The following is a 17,826-nucleotide window of genomic DNA, read 5'->3' as shown; positions in this document are numbered from 1 at the left end:
AATCCACACAGGTTTTATAACTAATGCCATCTTATATCTTACAACTAATTGGCAGCATTCTTTCTTAGTAGAGCATAACATAACAGTATGTCTTACACTTGATGGCATCTTATATTTTGAAAATATGATAATAGTAACCCCTAACATTTACTGGATCCATACTATGTGCCAGTCACAATGCTTTACATGCAATAATTCATCTATTTATTAAGACACTCCACAAAATAAGTACTACTGTAATCCCATTTCATAGAGAAGTTAACCGAGGAAGAACAGTTAAATAACATAGTCACTGGAAGTAGAACTCAAACTGACTCAAGTTTCAACTCTTAACTATTGTGTAATAAATGAAAGCTCAAAAACACTCTTGTATTTTCCTCCATTCATCATAAAAATGGCCTTTATTTCAAAATGTTTTGATTTTGTCTTCATTCTTAAAAGATGGTTATTTTTCTCTTGCCACTTTGACAACAGCATTCTGTTTTGTGGCTTCCATTGTCGCTAATGAGAAGTCAGCTATCAGTCTATAGTCTGAGGGAAGTTTGCTTTTCCTTTCTCGCCACTATTAAGATCTTATATTTGCCAATATATCTAGGGGTGCATATGGGATGCAAGCGATCGATGTTTCTCTCTCATATCAACATTTTTTTCTCTCTCTCCTCCCTTCCTCTCTAACATCAATAAAAACATATCCTCGGGTCAGGATATATAGTCCAAATAACTGAGTTTTAAATGTTAGGTTCTCTGTTTATTGTTATTTTCAATTTTTAAGGATTGCTTTTTAAAAGAAAATTAACTTTGCCTTATCATTTAAATAATTGCATGAAGTGCAATCTACAAATAAGCTATATTCAAAGGAGTCTAGTTCCTATCCCTGTCCCTTCTACTCTAGTTCCCTTTCTTCCTTTCTCATTATCACTTTTTAAGCTTTTATGATTTATTCTTCCGTTAAAAAACATATATTGCAAATACTGATATCAAAATTTATTAAAAACATTCACGGTCAAAGTGAATGGAGGGACAGAGCACAAAGACCACTGGTTTTGTAGGTAGAAAACTTAGTGTCCAGTTACTGTTTCACTACTTACTAGTTTACTTTGGTGGATTATCTAATTTTTCAGAGCTTCAGTACCCTTTTCTTTATTATGAGAAAAATAATAAATAACTACCTTATATGGTTGCTGTGAGGATCAGATGATACATAAAAATCTTTGAAAGGTACAACTATATATGAGTACATCCTTGGAGCTGCCCAAAATAATTGTTTATAATAAAAATCTCTTTCACTTTTAGGTATAAATCAAGCAGGTATAATTTTTTAACTATTCCTTTATGAAGAAGGAACCCAAAAGAAGCAATGGAAGAGAAGCTGAGCCCAGAAAGGGAGTTCCCAGAATTCTCCCAGGAAAAGCACCCAAGGGTCCTAGGAACCATTATATGGAAGCCTGGTCCTTAGAGTCCGGGTCAACAACGGTTAGGTGGCTGTACTTCTCTGAATCTCTAAGGGAGATTGAGGCCGGCAGTGCCCTGTAAGGCCTGACCCTGCTTACATCTCTAGCTTCTCTCCTACCATACCACCCTGCCTTCCTCTTCTGTTTCCAGCAAACCAGTTTTCTTCAGTTCCTCCAAAGCTTTTTCCTCCCTCAGTACCTACAGACATGTTGGTCCCTTTGCCTGAAAGCTATTGCTCCAAATGATCATCTGGCCAACTCCTACTTTTCTTTCCAATCTTTGCTTAGGTGTTACTTTCTCAGAGAGGCCTTCCTCAACTCTCAGACTAACTCAGATCCCTAATCACTTACAGCTCCCTGTATTTTCCCAAAAGGCACTTATCGGGATTTGTTATTACATATATAGTAATATGACTGCTTGACTGTCTTTCTCCCACTGGATAAGAGTTCTGTGATAATTAGCATATGTTTTGCTTATATCTTTATCCCTAGTTCTTAGTACCATGACTGGTATGGAGTAGGTTATTTGTTGAATGAATGAATGAGTGAATGAGAAGCTTAATGCATCACATAAAACACTGCTGAACTAGATCCTGAATACTGGGAAAGAGGGAAGATCAAATTGTTAAATATTAGAGAAACTACATTTCAGAGTCTTCTCATAAAGGAGCAATATTCTATTCCCCTCTGAGTTATAATTTAAATATATAATCATTCCAATTGTATAATACATTTCCCTCTCTATCTATAACAAAGTGCATTTTAGGGATCAAAATATCCAGAAACAAGGCTACCTTGTGCCTGTCACAAAAACTAAGATATTTCACTACTGATGCAGAATAAGCTGAGGGTATGATAAAAAAGCAAAAATTCTCCAAATAAAATAATATACCTTCCTAAAAATGCCAAGAAAAAGATGTGTATGTGGAAGAGAAACCTACAGGGAGGGGAAATCTAGAGATAAAAAGAAACTTAAGAAATATATCAATCAAATGCTATAATAATCATCTTTAAACACTATCTGGTTTTTATATAGCCAGAAATACAGCAAGCTATTAGCATTTCTCTTCACTAGACACGAATAAAGTATGGCAGAGAGAGGACACAAAATTTAAAGCTTAGGAAGTTAAAGCTTCATAAATTTTTTTCTATCTTAAGCCTTCATTTTCCTATTTCCCTGTAAACAAATGAAAACACCCCGTATTTCTTACATTAAGAAAAATAATAGTATTTCTATCCATTTGAACTCAAAGTGAAAGACGGCCTTTTATGAACTCTGCATAAATTCTGATAAGCATCTATTTACACGTCTTCTATAACAAAACCAAGTACCCAAAACTCACATATAGCCTTTCCCACTGAAAGGATCCAAAGCTCCTTAAAAAAATGGCTGATTCAGGGCTGGGACAGAAAATATACAAGATGAGCCTAGACATCTTGTCATACCTAAAAGCAAGGATGCTGACCAGCCAGGTGTGGCTCAGCAGTTGAGCATCAACCTAGGATCCAGGAGATTGCAGTTCGATTCCCGATCAGGGCACATGCCTGGGTTGTGGGCTGGATCCCCAGTTGGGGGCATTGCAGGAGGCAACCGATCAATGACGACTCTCTCATCATTGACGTTTCTATCTCTCTCTCCCTCTCCCTTCCTCTCTCTGAAATTAATAAAGATATATTAAAAAAAAAAAAAAGTCAAGAGGCTTGATGAAGAGGCTCCTCCCACTAGTCAAGAATGGGACAATATAAAGGATCAATAAAAATAATCACTGCAATGGGTTCACATCTATCAAATATGTTTAAAATGCACGAGTTTATAATGTTATTTTCTAAAAAAAATAACTGGTCTCCTTTGGATGATGCTAGGAAACCAACTTATTTTAAAAACTGGTAAGAGAAAGAGTCAAGCATTTAACCTGCCTTTCTGAATGAAGCGTACCTAACATTAACCACAGAGTTGATACAGGGAAGTTTCTCTAATTAATGAAGATAAATTACAGAATTAGGATATCACCATTTTGTAACATAAATTAACACTGTTAGGCACTGATCTTCAATACTTGTTAACATCATAGTAAGATGAGACAACTGCTTATTATGTGCCTCCTAATGGGAGTAACATTACCTCCTATATTCTTTCCAAACAAAAAGAACTGAACTAGATCAAGCCTCCAGATACAACTGCCAATTTACATGAAATACAAGACTGAGGAACATGTTAAACACACCATAGGGATGCAATTAGCAAAATCCAGAAGGTGAGATACTATAGGACAGATGACCAAATTTATTTTTACAATAAATTGAGGGGAAGGAAAGAGGGGACCCTACAGATAAAAAGAGACTTAAAACACATATCAACCAAATGGTGCATTGATTCTTGTTTAGGTCCTGATGCAAACAAACCAACTTTACAAATTCAGGGGAAATGTGAATACTGATTTTCTTTGGTGTGATATTAAGGAATTAATTAAATTTTTAGATGTAATAATTATATTATGCTTACATTATTTTTAAAAAGAGTCCTGTCCGGCCGGCGTGGCTCACTGGTTCAGCATCAACCTATGAACCAGGAGGGCACGGTTCGATTCCCCATCAGAGAACATGCCCAGAGAACATGGGGAGGTAGAGGGCTCCATCCCCAGTGTGGGGCATGCAGAAGGCAGCCCATCAATGACACTCTCTCATCACTGATGTTTCTATTTCTTTCTCCCTCTCCCTTCCTCTCTCTGAAATCAGTAAAAACATATGTATATATAAAATAATAAAAAAGAGTCCTTACCTTTTGGAGATACACATCAGAATATTTACAAATAAAATCTGTGTGAGACTGCAGTCATGGGAAGGTTTGTCTAGGACTAGAGGATCTTCTTCCACAATGGCTCCCTTATATATGGTGGTTGTTAGCCAGTGACCTCAGTTTCTCTCCATGTGAACCTTTCCACAGGCTCCTCAAATGTCCTCCTCACAATATGGCAGGTGCCTTTCCTCAGAGTGAAGGGAGCAAGGCAGAAGCTGCAATGTCTTTTATGACCTAGCACTGGAATCACACTCCATCACTGCTTCAATATCCTACTGGTTACATGGATCAGCCGCATTTAACATGAGAGAGGATTACACAAAGGCATGAATACCAGGAGGTGAAGATCATTAGGGCCATACCAAAGGCTGGCTACCAGAGCATGGAACTTAAGTTCCTGACCATGATGGTCAAAACCCTTTATCATCTGGCTCCTACTGAGCTCCACCCTCATTTCATTTCACCCTTTCTTGGTCCAATAAGCTCCAGCTTTACTGGCCTCCTTTCTGTTTCTCAAAGATGAGGGGTTTGTATCCAGTTTAGAGTCTATGTACTAGCTTTTCCTTTTACCTGGATTATTTTCTCCACTCATCATCTTATCATTCAGATGTGACCTCCTCAGGAGGCCTTCCCTAGCCACCCAGTCTGAAGAAGCTATCTACCCCCTTTCTAGCCCAGACTTAAATTTAATTCTTTGCAGAACACTTATTACTATCTGATATTTTAGCGCATATGGCTCAGTGTTAACCTTTCCAGCAAAATTAGTCATCACACTCAACATAACTTCAACATCCGAATGGGTAACCTAGCCAAACACCCTGGCCTCTCAGCTCTGTGAACTGCTCAGCTCCAGCCCTTTCATTCACTCTGCCTCAGCCATACCCTCCCACTGTCACACCAAACTCAAACCATCTTGCATCTCCTCCAAACTCAAGCCACTGTTTGATCCTTCTAGTTCACTTGTTCCATTACCCCACGAAAACAACTTTCAATTGCCGAGACCTTCAATCCCTGACCCCATCTTCCCTCTTCTGACTTCATTTTTCTCTTTATCTAGCTTGATTTCACAGTAAGAATTATAAACACTCCCTTGCAAGAATCCTCAACTCTCCTCCAAGGTCTCTTCCAAACTCCATAATCACAGAACTCAAGAAACTGCTTTACTCATATCAAAAATATTGACAAAAAAGCATTTAACTAGGCAGATTATGTTCACCACACATTCCAGGTCACTGAACGGGCGCTCAATCTAACTGGCAATCACACTATATCTCACTAATAAACTGGCTTCCTAATTCCTCCCCTCTGCGAGACGGCTCTTTCTTACCCATTTTCCCCTCATGTACAACCCTCTCGTCACTTTTAGCTAATGCGCTTGACTCTTACTGAGAACTAAAAAGCCTAAACCTAAAAATCTGTCACCTTCCCATGAATAATTACATAAACTTACCTGAATCTTCCCCCATCTTCCAGTTTTTCCCTTCTTTCAAAGAAGTGGTCCTCCTCCTTCTGAAGGACAATCCTCCCACTTACACCACTGATCCCATTCCTTCCTCCTACTCATAACCTCAAATCTTATCGTTACCCCTCTTCCCCTCCATCACCCATCACCCACTCTTTACTGGATCATTCCTGACTGTATATATTTTAAGCTCTAGTATATCACCATTTGAGAACAAAAATTCTTCTTTGAGCGCATACTGTCCTTTAGGTACTACTCCATTTCTCTACTCCCTTCATAGCCAAACTCTGTTAAAGTGGTAACAACAACAACAAAAAGGCAGCTATTTTACACTTTCTTACCTCCTATGCATGCTCTGTTCAATCAATTCCAATATGACTGTGTCTCTATCACCAACAATACCCATCCTGCCAATTTAAAGGCTAGTCTATGTCCTCATCTTACTGGGCCTCTCAGCAGCACTAAATTCTGTTAATTATTCCCTCCTTCTTGAAATAATCTCTTGCTTTCATTCAAATAATGGTTACTGTCTGTGCTGAGCACTGGCTGGGATACAGGGCTTCTGTGGCATATCACTCCCCTAGTCTTCCTTCTGTGACTTGACCCCTCTTCCTTCTCATCTTCACCTCCTGATTGATCCTCTAAATGTTCATTCAGGACTTAACACCAAATCCCTTCTTCTTTACTCTCGCCTTAAGTGACAATCAATTTGCATGGTTTTTATTATTATCCTTATGGTGAAACTTTCAAATTTATATATGTAGTCTGGAATTTTCCTTAAAACTGGTTCTACTATATTCAATAGCTTACTTGACATTTCTACTTGGACATCTAAAACTTAATATAAAATTTTTTAACTCTTGACCCTCTTCCCAAACATTCCTGTTAGTAAATTTCAGGAAATAACACAACATATAGCTCTCGAGTCATTAATCTTGATTCCTATCTCTCATTCCTTTTCCACTTCTAATCTATCAGCAAGTCCCACTGAGTCTATCTCCAAAATTATCTCAAATGTATTCATCTTTCTCAATCTCTCATGCTATTATCATCTCTTGCCTCAACTACTGCAATAGCTTCCCAACTGGCCTCTCTGCTCCCATTCATGTCTCCCTCTGATATACACCTTTTAAAAAAACAGTAAATTGTCCTAGACAGGTAGCTCAGTTGGTAAGAGCATTGTCCCAATATGCCAAGGCTGTGGGTTCGATCGCTGGTCAGGGCACATACAAGAATTAACCAATGAATGCATAAATAAGTGGAACAACAAATAGATGTTTCCCTTTCTCCCCACTTTCTTCTCTCTTTAAAATCAAAGAATAAAAATTTAAAAATAAAATAAACATTAGGTCATCTTGAACCCTGCTTATAACTCTTCAACAGCATCACTTTGTAACAGGAATAAAATCTGAACTCAATATTGCAAGTGATGATATGGGCTCTGCTTATCTGTCTGCTTTCTAACATCATTTCTCTCCATTCTTTGTCACTCTACTACAGCCACAGTGACCCTTCAGTTTCTAGACTATGTTAAGACTTGCTTTCCTATGGCCTGGCACTTGCTACACCCTCTATCAGGAACACCCTCACCACCTCTGCTTGGCTCCTTCTCAATTTCAAGTCTCAGCTTAAATGTAAACTCCCCAGAGCACTTGATCTCTGAAAATTTCTAACAGGCTTTATTCATTTTTTCATAGCACATGACATTTTATCTTTATATATTTACTTAATAACTTATTTTGAAAATTTACAAACATAAACAAAAGTAAACAGTATAATGAGACGACAGATTTCAGTATTTTTCTTTTATACTTTTACTTCCCCTGTTATACTGGATGCTCCAAAGGATAGAAACTATATCTTTTTCACCCTAGGGCCTTGCATAGTAACTGGCTCATGATAAACGCTCAACAAATTTTTTGTTTTCAATGAAACGGAAAGTTCAAGATTACTCTAAAGACTATGGCACAACTGAGAAAAGCAAAACGAGGGAAGAGTTTTGAGGACAGTTGGTAATTTATTCATCAGTCTACTCCCTGCCAGGCTCTGTGTTAAGTATTGGGTTTCAGAGATAAATAAGAGAAAGTCTTATACAAAGTCTAGTGGAGACTAGATATAATAATAAGTAGTATTTATTCAGGGGGCCACCTACGTTCTAGACAGAAGGCTAAGCATTTCAGAGGTATTGTCTCACTTATTCTTACAGCAACCCTGTAAGGAACTATTATAATCCCCACCTTGCACCTAAGGAAACTGTGGCTTATAAAGGTTAAATAATTGGTAGCAGGTTACAAAGCTGGAAAGTGGTAAAATCAGGTTTAGAACTTAGGCTATTTAATTCTAAAGCTAAGCCACTAAATAGCACTGTGCTGCCAGATGTGTACTATCCTACAGAGCACTATGAAAAACGTTACAACAGAGGCACGCACAAGGCATGATGGAAGCAAGCAAGGAACTCTGAAGTAAAAGGCAAAAGGTCTCTTCCAGAGGTGTTCCCTGAGCAGAATCTGAAAGTTTAAGCAGGAAATTGCTAGGTGATGCAGTCACAGGAAATAGTATGTGCAAACAAGTATACAGGCACTTGAAGGAACATGGTATACCCAGGATACTTCAAAAAATTTCTGTTTTATTTTTTAAAACTGAGTGTAATGAGTAACATTATGCTAGGAGCTTTGGATATGAGACAAGAGATGAAACACTGTGAGAAAGTTATGCATGAAGCACTATGAAGGCATAAAGGAGGAAGGGATTTTATTGTAGCCTCAGGAGAATCTGGGAAAGCTTTACCGAAGAGATGAACCTTTGCTGGATCTTGAAGGACAAATAAACCATATTAGAAGAAAAGGCAGGCAAAGGGAATGATTTGCACAAAGGTGTGGCTATTTGATAAAGCAAGGAACACCTGGGGAACAAGAGCTGAATATGGCCAGACCTTGAGGGAGTAGATTTTGGGTGAGTGGCAAGAGATGAGGTAGGTAATGAGGTTATAGACGAGATCTTCAATGTCATTTTTATTATTATAAAATTAAACAACTGCCTAACAAAAATGTTTCAAAGCCATAGTTATTAAAAAAGCATGGTTCTCATGCCCTGGCCAGTGTTGTTCAGTGGTTAGAGCACTGACCCACACCCCAAAGGGTCACGGGTTCAATTTATGGTCAAGGGCACGTACCTGGGTTGCAGGTTCGATCCCAGCCCCAGTTCAGCAGGGTATAGGAGGCAAGCAATTGACGTGTCTCTCTCACATCGATGTTTCTCTCTCTCCCTCTCTCTCCCTCCCTCCCTCCCTCCTGTTCTCTCTAAAAATCAATGGAAAAAATATCCCCTGGTGCAAATGAACAAAATTTTTTAAAAAGTTAAAATTAAAAAGCATGGTCCTCACAAAGGAATATATAACTGAACAAAACCTAGAAATAAACCTATATATATGTACATTGGAATTTGGTGTACATTATAGGTGGCATTCAGATCCATGGAGAAAGGATAAATCATTTAATAAATCCCATGGGGACAACTGGATTTGGGGAAAGAAAAAAAAAAGCAAGTTAGAACCCTTCCTTCATATTATATAAGAAAATAAACTTAATTTAAATTTGGAATTAAATATAAATAATAAAACCACTGAATTCTTCTTAAAATAAAATATTTTATGGAATCGAATATAAATTCTATAGGAATTTTTCAGTTAAAACAGTAGACTTCAAAGAAATTTTGTTCTGGTGGCAGACTAATGTGGCTTGCTTACAAACATGAAGGCTATCAAGTTCACCCTGTTGGAAAAAACAGGAAGCACAGGTCCAAAGCAGTGCTTCCGACACCTTCCTGGCTAGTCAGAACTACCTGGGGAGCTCCGTAAAAGCCCCTAGAAGCATACCAGAGCTTCTAGGCTGACGGAGAGGTTTAAAAGAAAGACCTTTCTTTAATAAAAGTCTTCATTTAAAAAAACCCACACATTGATTTTTCCAGTTGTATTAATCTGTGACTAATCAGTAATTTTATTGAGACTGAAAAAGTAAATGAGTCTTCAAGTAGGAAGGTAGTATGGACACTTCGTGAGAGAAGTTTTCACTTACTATCGAAACTTTACCTTTAGCTTGACCAAGTGCATTTTTAGAGCCTTAAAAAATACACATGTACCCTGTGACCCAGTAATTCTTCTTATAGAAAGTTGGCTAATTAACTATGGATGTGTGCAAAGACAGATATATAAGCATACTTGTTACAATGCTGTCAATAATAATAAATTGGAAATAAGCTAGAATCAGTATGGGAAATTATTATATATTCATGTAATGAATACACTGCAGCCATTAAAAATGAATTCTATTTAAATGGAAAAATGTTCACAATATATATTACGTAGATAAAGCAGATCTTGATGCAATTATGTATTTACTGTTCACTTTTGTGGAAAAATATTATACATATAAAATGTATATATTATACATATACCATATTATATATATAAAATATATGAAGGGTCATTACCAAAGTGTTAACAGTGCTCAGTGCAATGGGATTACAGTGATCAAGGGCAATGCATATTTTCTAAAACTGTCTATAATAACTTTACTACTTGTGTAATAAACTGTTTTTTAGTTATCTGTATTCCATTCCCGTCACACAAAGTAAAAGCTTTGAAGATCTCCTGTAGCCCAGCAAATGCCAAATACTGAATCACAGTATTTGTGATTCAGAAATGAAAATTTCTAATGGTTATTCTAAGAAAAGGGTAAAGGTCAGCAGACTGTTACTTTCTTACAGACTGGAAGTAGAAAGTCTCTAGTGTTTCAGTGGTTATGAAAGGAATGACCTAGCTTCCTGTTGGAAAGGAATTATTTCCTTGGTCTAACCTGACTGGGTTCAGTAAGATCAGGAGTGGAAGCTGTTTAGTATTTCACTTAGCTCTCAAAAACATACGTTCAGCAAAATGTCTGAGGCAGACTGGGAAGAGCACTTAATTTGGAGGTGGAAGACATGGGCTCTAGAAATTACCACATAGTAGCTGTGTGGTGCTAAACTATTTACTTAGTTACTTAACTTCTCTGAAATGCAACCTGATCATCTGTAGACTGAGAACGATGATAATCCTAGACTCCTCTCCCAGAGAAAGCCTGCAGTAGGAATTGAATGACATCATCTTCCTTTGTAAACCACTCCACAAATATTTGTAGAGTGAGTAAATGAATATACCATATACAGTAAGTGTTTCACACATCTATAAATACAATGAACACTACAAAATATCCCCCCACTCATAGTTATAATGACCACTAAAACAACACAGTATAGATTCATGTCTAAAAATCTATAGTCCACACGCTTCATGCTTCTAAAACACACACCAAGGATGTGAGAGTCCTAGGGAAAAGGCGGTTCCACTGCTTTTAGTTTCCTCCCCCTCTCCTTTCCACTCCTTTCCTCTCCTTATCCCTGCCATCAGAAACAGTAGAAAGTGAAAGAAGGACTGGTACTCTCTGTATGACTCAAGTCAATGAAAGACTCTCCTCTTTCCAAATATCTTAATCATTTTAAATATAAAAGTATTCACCTTTCTTCCTGAAACATGACAGAATTTCACCACTATAAATTCAAAACTTCACTTCCTATTGAAATAAGTATTCCTTAATCTCCCAAATGAATATGCTGTCTTGTCCCCACCTCCATAAGATATTTGGGGGGAACGGGGTACTTCTCTTGTAGTACTTCTCATAGTCATCCTTTGTTATAAATATCTGTACACATCTTCTCTCCTCATTGCCTCACAAGTGCCTGGGGGCTGTCTTTGAGAGCTTGTGGGGCTTAGCATATTATAAACTACCTGATAAATACTCAACAAAAATTTAGTGTATGAATGGATGACGACACACTAGGATTTAATATCACCTTAAGAGGTTGAAGCCTGAGTCAAAATAATTAGGATGACAGTAACTGAGAAAATACACAATTTTACCTCAATATATTCATTTAGTAAATATTTAATAAGCATCTACAGTACACCAGATATAGCTCAGGTACACCAGATATGCCATGAGTAAGACCCAGTTCTCTGTCTTCAAGAAGTATATAACCCTATTAACACTCAATTGTATTATTTTTACATTTTATTTTGATATATTTTTAGTACAGAAGAGTTGTAAAGATATTAGAGTTCTTAGATCAACTTCACCCAGCTTTCTCTAACGTGAATACCTTCTGTAACCATGGTATAATCAGTGAAACTAGGAAATTAACATTGCTACAAAATATAAACTACAGCCCTAGCCAGTCTGGCTCAGTGGTGAGAGTGTCAGCCCTCAGACTGAAGGGGCCTGGGTTTGATTCCAGCAAAGGCACATACCTCAGTTGCAGGCTCTATCCCTGGAGACTCGTGCTGGAAGCAACCAGTCACTGTGTTTCTCGAACATTAAGATAACCCCCTCTCTCTCCCTCTCTCTCTGAAAAGCAATCTCAGGACAGTTTTCTGGAATGTCTCGGAAATCTCTAGCTCTCCACTGTGAAGCCAGTTCTTGACACAATATTCAATTAGTGTTTCTTGAACTAAACAATAAAACAATCTGGATTCCATATAAAAAAAAATTTACACTTTCCCTAGAAGGACATTCATGTTTAGATGCAGTGTGTTCTTACATTTATCCTGGGTTTAAGAACATGAACAATTTCAATAATATTCATGGGAAATCACTGGGACCAGGTCTGCATTCCATTGCCTATATGCTTACCTTGAGAACCACTGACTTGGCAACTAATGAGTCAACACAACACTTCTTTAAAAGTGCTCCTGCCCTGGCCGGGTGGCTCAGTAGATTGGCACGTCGGTCTGTGCACCAAAAGGTTGCAGGTTTGATTCCCCATCAGGGCACATACCTAGGTTGCAGGTTGAATCCCAGGTTGCGGCATGTACGGGAGACAATCAATCAATGTTTCTCTCCCCCCCTTCCTCTCTTTAAAATCAATAAACATATCCTCGGGTGGGGATTAAAATAAATAAATAAAAGTACTCCTTTGGCTAACCCATAAACACAGACAACAGTGAGATGATGGCCAAAAGGAAGGGGAGCAGGGGCTGGGTACAGGTGGGCAAAGGGGGGGAAATAAGGATATCTATAATAGTGTTAACAAAAATAATTTTAAAAATAAAAGTAAGTGAAAGCTCCTTAAAAGTGCACGCTGTCAAATATGTGCAATTTTACAAATTATTTTGCTAAATAAATCAATAAGTCATTGTATTTCTACTTTTGTACATGGATAATAAGACACTCAATTTGGAGCAATTAATATTTGAAAAATGTTTAACATCTCAAAACTATGCAGTTTGAACAAACTACAGCTTTAGAAATAAAACTTATACATCGCAGCTGGAACAAAAAGGTCATCTCAAAAGTTTAACATACAATGAATATAAAATCAGTCCAAGTGGGGTTATAATGCTTAATCAGAATTTCCTGAACTGTCCCCTGTAATGTCTGAACTAAAAAAAAATTAGTCAAAAAGGAGTGGTCAAAAGCTGGTTGGGTGAAGAGTGTCACAGGACAGGAAAAAGCTTCTACTTTTTATTTAAACTGCTGGACCATTTGCATTTTGGTTTTACCATAACTATGTATTCTTTTTAGAAAGATTTATTTTTTAAGCTACCACACCTAAGCTGATAAGAGGCAGGGTCAAGCCACAGAAAGCATGGTGCTCCTTGTGAAACCTTACTCCATGAGATAGGGTGCATACTACATGAAGTATTGCACATTTTAAATCTCTCCTCCTTATTATTTGTTACCACAAAGCACTTCTGAAAGGAGAATGTAGAAGGAACTATGAGGTTCTTAACATAAAGCCAGTGAATTGTGAAGTGTCACGTGACAGTGACAGCTGCCTAAGGTATCAAGCTTTGTGAAGAGGTGTCCTAATTTCTATTAACTGGCCTGTAGAGAACAGATTTAATCTCATATCCTGTAGAAGAAAAAAGGAAAACAGGTTTCATTTTCTGAAGGCAACAAAAGTAACCAAACATTAGAGCTAAGAAAGTAAATACAGGTCCATAATCCCTTAGCCACAATTCCGAAATCCAAAAACTTCTGAAAACCAATAGTTTTCTGTAATTCATTTTGTGGCAAAACTTGATCTGAACTTAACTGGCAGCAAAATCTGACCTGAACTAACAGACTATTTATAGTCTACCTACTAAAGTAAGGATAGTCATAGCTTTGGCTGCCGAAATATAAATGTATTCGACTATGAAGTGCTGCCCCTGACTCTGCAGGGACATTATATAATATATGTTAAATGCATCTTATTAGCTTTCCAGTAAGGGACTAAGAACCTAAAAATGGGCTTTTATTAAAATGGTCCAGCTGACCTCCACTGAAATATATAATTGCTTTCTAAAAATATCTTAATAAATTAATTTGAACTAATTTCTTTTTTAAAAAGTTATCACTATTAAAAATATTCTACTTTGAATATCTATAAATCTATAACTGTACTGTTAGACTATTTTATAGCACTTCAACATTATTTTAAGTTAACCTCTCTGTGAAGACATTACAACTGACCTTTGGCAGGAGGGTAGTCACCTCTGAATGGGATAAAGATAGTAAAGTTAAAAAGGCAGACCTCTGTCAGTATGTTATGATTTTTCTTTTTCATGTGAAAAACAAAACAAAGGGCATGAGATTTTCTCAATGTATTAAAGAGGAACATAGATTTTAAAAGTTAATAAGTACCAATTTAAATCATTAAAATAGTCAAAATAAAAAGAAGTCATAGAATCCAAGCTGTTATCAAGAAACAGAACACAAAATAAAAATCGAGAAACAGAACATGTACAAGTAAGGAAAATTATATATTTTAGCCCAGTGATATATCAATTCCATTATAATGTATGACTAAATGACAAATGATAACAAAGCTTGCAAAACTCAAAGGTCTCTATTATAGAAAGAAAACTGTAAAACCAGATTAAAGCAAGAACTAAGATGTAAGACTACTAAGAACCTATAATTAATTACAGTGAAAAGTAATTTAGAAGATTTCCCATGAAAAATAGGAACAGAATGAACATTTTAATAACCATAAATACAGTATAATATTTTAAGCCTTTGTATCTACATAAAATAAATTTGGTTGATTTTTATTTTTTTAAATTTTTTACTATACACCAATTAATCCTACCTCCCTCCCCCACTCTCTCACAAACACAACTAACAAATGCTGGAAACAATGCAGCCAAACAGGAACCTCATTTCACAACTGGTAGACATGAAAGCAGTGAAAACCTCTTTTAATAAATGTGTGGGATAGAGAAGAACCCCAAATTATTTCTGACTAAAGGAAGCTCAAAGAAACTAAAGACTGAGAAATAACTCAAAACACTCTTAATGCGACATTAGTGACAAAACTGGTTGTGGCTACATTCTGAAAACAAAGGATAATGCTATCTTTACAACTATTATTTACTAAATTATGGTTTTAAATATCCAAGAAAAATATGCAGCATCAGAAATAGTATATATAAAAACAACACTGATAGTATGGAATTCTAAATTAATTAAAAATAAAAATCAGCTTCAGGGTAAATATGGATTTAAAAGAAAAATTTCTCACTATGATCTCCCTTTTGCTTAAACAAAACAGAATTGGAAGAAAAGAAGACAGACTAACAGACAACAAGGACCATGACTCTGTGCACTTACTCGTTCCGACCAGTGCCAAGCCATGGGACCATAGGAACAAGGCCACACGACCGGGGGCAAGAGAAGCCCCAACACAAGATGCCCTGCTCCCAACACAAATTTGGCCCCCACCGCAAACACACAGTCGGAACGCAGGGGAGGTAACAAGTACCATGCCTTAAGGCTGGACATGGGTAACTTCTCCTGGGGCTTGAAGTGTTGTACACACACAACAAGGATTATTGATGTTGTCTACAATGCATCCAACAAAGAACTGATCTGCACCAAGACCCTAGTAGAGAACTGCATCATGCTCTTTGACAGCACACGGGCGGACAGCGGTACGAGTCCACTACACACTGCCCCGGCCGCACCCCTGAGGAGGAAGAGATTTTAAACAAAAAACAATCAAAGAAAAGTCAGAAGAAATATGATGAAAGGGGGGAAAATGCCACAGTCAGCAGTGTCCTAGAGGAGCAGTTCCAACAGGGCGAGCTTCTTGCATGCACTGCTTCAAGACCAGGCCAACGTGGCCGAGCAGCAGATGGCTATGCGCTAGAGGGCAAGGAGCTGGAGTTCTATCTGAAGAAAATCAAGGCCTGGAAAGGCAAATAAATCCCCTTCCCTCCTATCTCAGTTCATGTAATGAAGAAGAAGAAGAGGAAGAGGAAGAGGAAGAGCATGACAAAAAGGGACTATGGTACAAGACCATCAAGGATGAAGAGCAAGCCAAGGTTGAGCATCGACCTAGGATCTGGGCAGTCGGGGTTCAATTCCTGGTCAGGGCACATGCCCGGGTTGTGGGCTCGATCAATGACTCTCTCATCATTGATGTTTCTATCTCTCTCTCTCCCTCTCCTTTCCTCTCTCTGAAATCAATAAAGATATATTTAAAAAAAAAAAAAGGAGCAAGCCAAGAGGACATCACATTAAGTAAAAGAGTATCCAAACTCTCTACTACAAGATCGATTATAAAAGAGCTATAAAGCTATAAATTCAATTAACTAAAAATATAAAATTAAAGAAAATAAAAGTTGAAAGCTAAAAATCTAAGAATTTAATCCATTAAGGATATTTTATAGCCTTTGTCTCACCTTGGCCGGGTGGCTCGGTTGGTTGGTTGGTGCATCATCCTGTGCACTAAAAGGTTGTGGGTTCGATCCCCAGTTGGGGTGCATATGGGAGGCAGCCAATCCATGTTTCTCTCTTATATCAATGTTTCTCTCTCTCTCCCTTCTTCTTTCTCTAAAATCAATTTAAAACACACACATATCCTTGGGTAAGGATTAAAAAAAAAAGTCCTTGTTTCCTAGTGGGGGGTGAGAGTGGGGCTAATGGGACATTCAGGACCTAAAAAACAAAAACTATGGGAAAAGAATTTTACTCCCTCCCCAAAGAATTACATAAGGTTGCATATAATGTATTATATATATACACCAATCTACTAGGTTCTAAGGCTAGTCCTTGGTTAATTATATAACAGATACAGATTCAAGGCATCTCTCTTTGAACTAGGTCATTTGCATAATTCGTACAGTGTAAACCAGATACAGATATGCTCTCATGCTACTGGAATTCAACATCTTACATGAGTAACTTTAAATTTAAGTAATAAAGGCATTAATAATGCTGTACAGGCATCAAAAACCAATTTTACATCCTTAATATCATGTAGCATATTTTGATAGAGTGCTTTTAGTTTCCATACACAGAAATTCACTAGCTTACCATCATGATTTGAGGAGCTACTACAGTTAAGAGGGAAATGTAGTGAGGAAATAGACAAAGGTATCTAGACATCAGTTGGAGAGAGAATATCACATAAAAACAATTTAAGAAAGCTTACTAAGCCCTGGCTAGTGTGGCTCAATTGGTTGGGTGTCGTCCCATGCATGCACCAAGAGGTTGCATGTACCCGTCAGGGTACATGCCCAGGTTGCAGGCTAGTCCCCGGTGGGGCCATGTAGGAGACAGCCAATCGATGTTTGTTTCTCTCTCCCCGCCTTCCTTCCTCTCTCTCTCTCTCTCTCTCTCTCAAATCAATAAAAATATATTTTGAAAAAAAGAAAGTTTACTAAGAAGCAGTTAAGTGCAAGTTGTAAATATAAACTGATATTAAATGTATACCAATAAATACATAGAAATATTCAAATAAAAGTTATTTTTCAAAATACACATCCCTAAGAAGTTTTATATTTACCTCAATTAGGCTGCCATCACTGAAAATATTTTGCAACTCCTATTTTGCTTCCAAACTAGTTTACAAATCAAATCACACAAGGAAATCTGCCTCATAACTCTGGACTCATTTTGGACCCCAAACAGTATTATCCAGACAAATTATTTAACCAGACCCAAAAAAATGATTCTTGGTTGCCCCCACAAATCAAATCCACCCTGAAAGAATGAAGATTTTCCTCTACGGAAATTCCAAAGAATATCTCATACTTT

General features: G+C 37.3%; 1 protein-coding gene and 1 pseudogene across 2 annotated transcripts in view; one reads left to right on the top strand and one right to left on the bottom strand.

Moving 5' to 3' along the window:
* Positions 1-17,826, bottom strand: part of TNRC6B (trinucleotide repeat containing adaptor 6B) — a 203,752-nt gene that overhangs the window by 173,837 nt on the left and 12,089 nt on the right. The gene's annotated exons all lie outside the window — the stretch shown is intronic.
* On the top strand, positions 14,924-15,990 carry LOC148093941 (small ribosomal subunit protein eS8 pseudogene; annotated as a pseudogene).

The sequence above is a fragment of the Miniopterus natalensis genome, chromosome 2 (genome assembly GCF_054644295.1).
Source record: "Miniopterus natalensis isolate mMinNat1 chromosome 2, mMinNat1.hap1, whole genome shotgun sequence".
Taxonomy (NCBI): domain Eukaryota; kingdom Metazoa; phylum Chordata; class Mammalia; order Chiroptera; family Miniopteridae; genus Miniopterus; species Miniopterus natalensis.
The sequence above is the reverse complement of the archived record's forward strand: the minus strand, read 5'-3'. Positions and strand labels throughout refer to the sequence as shown.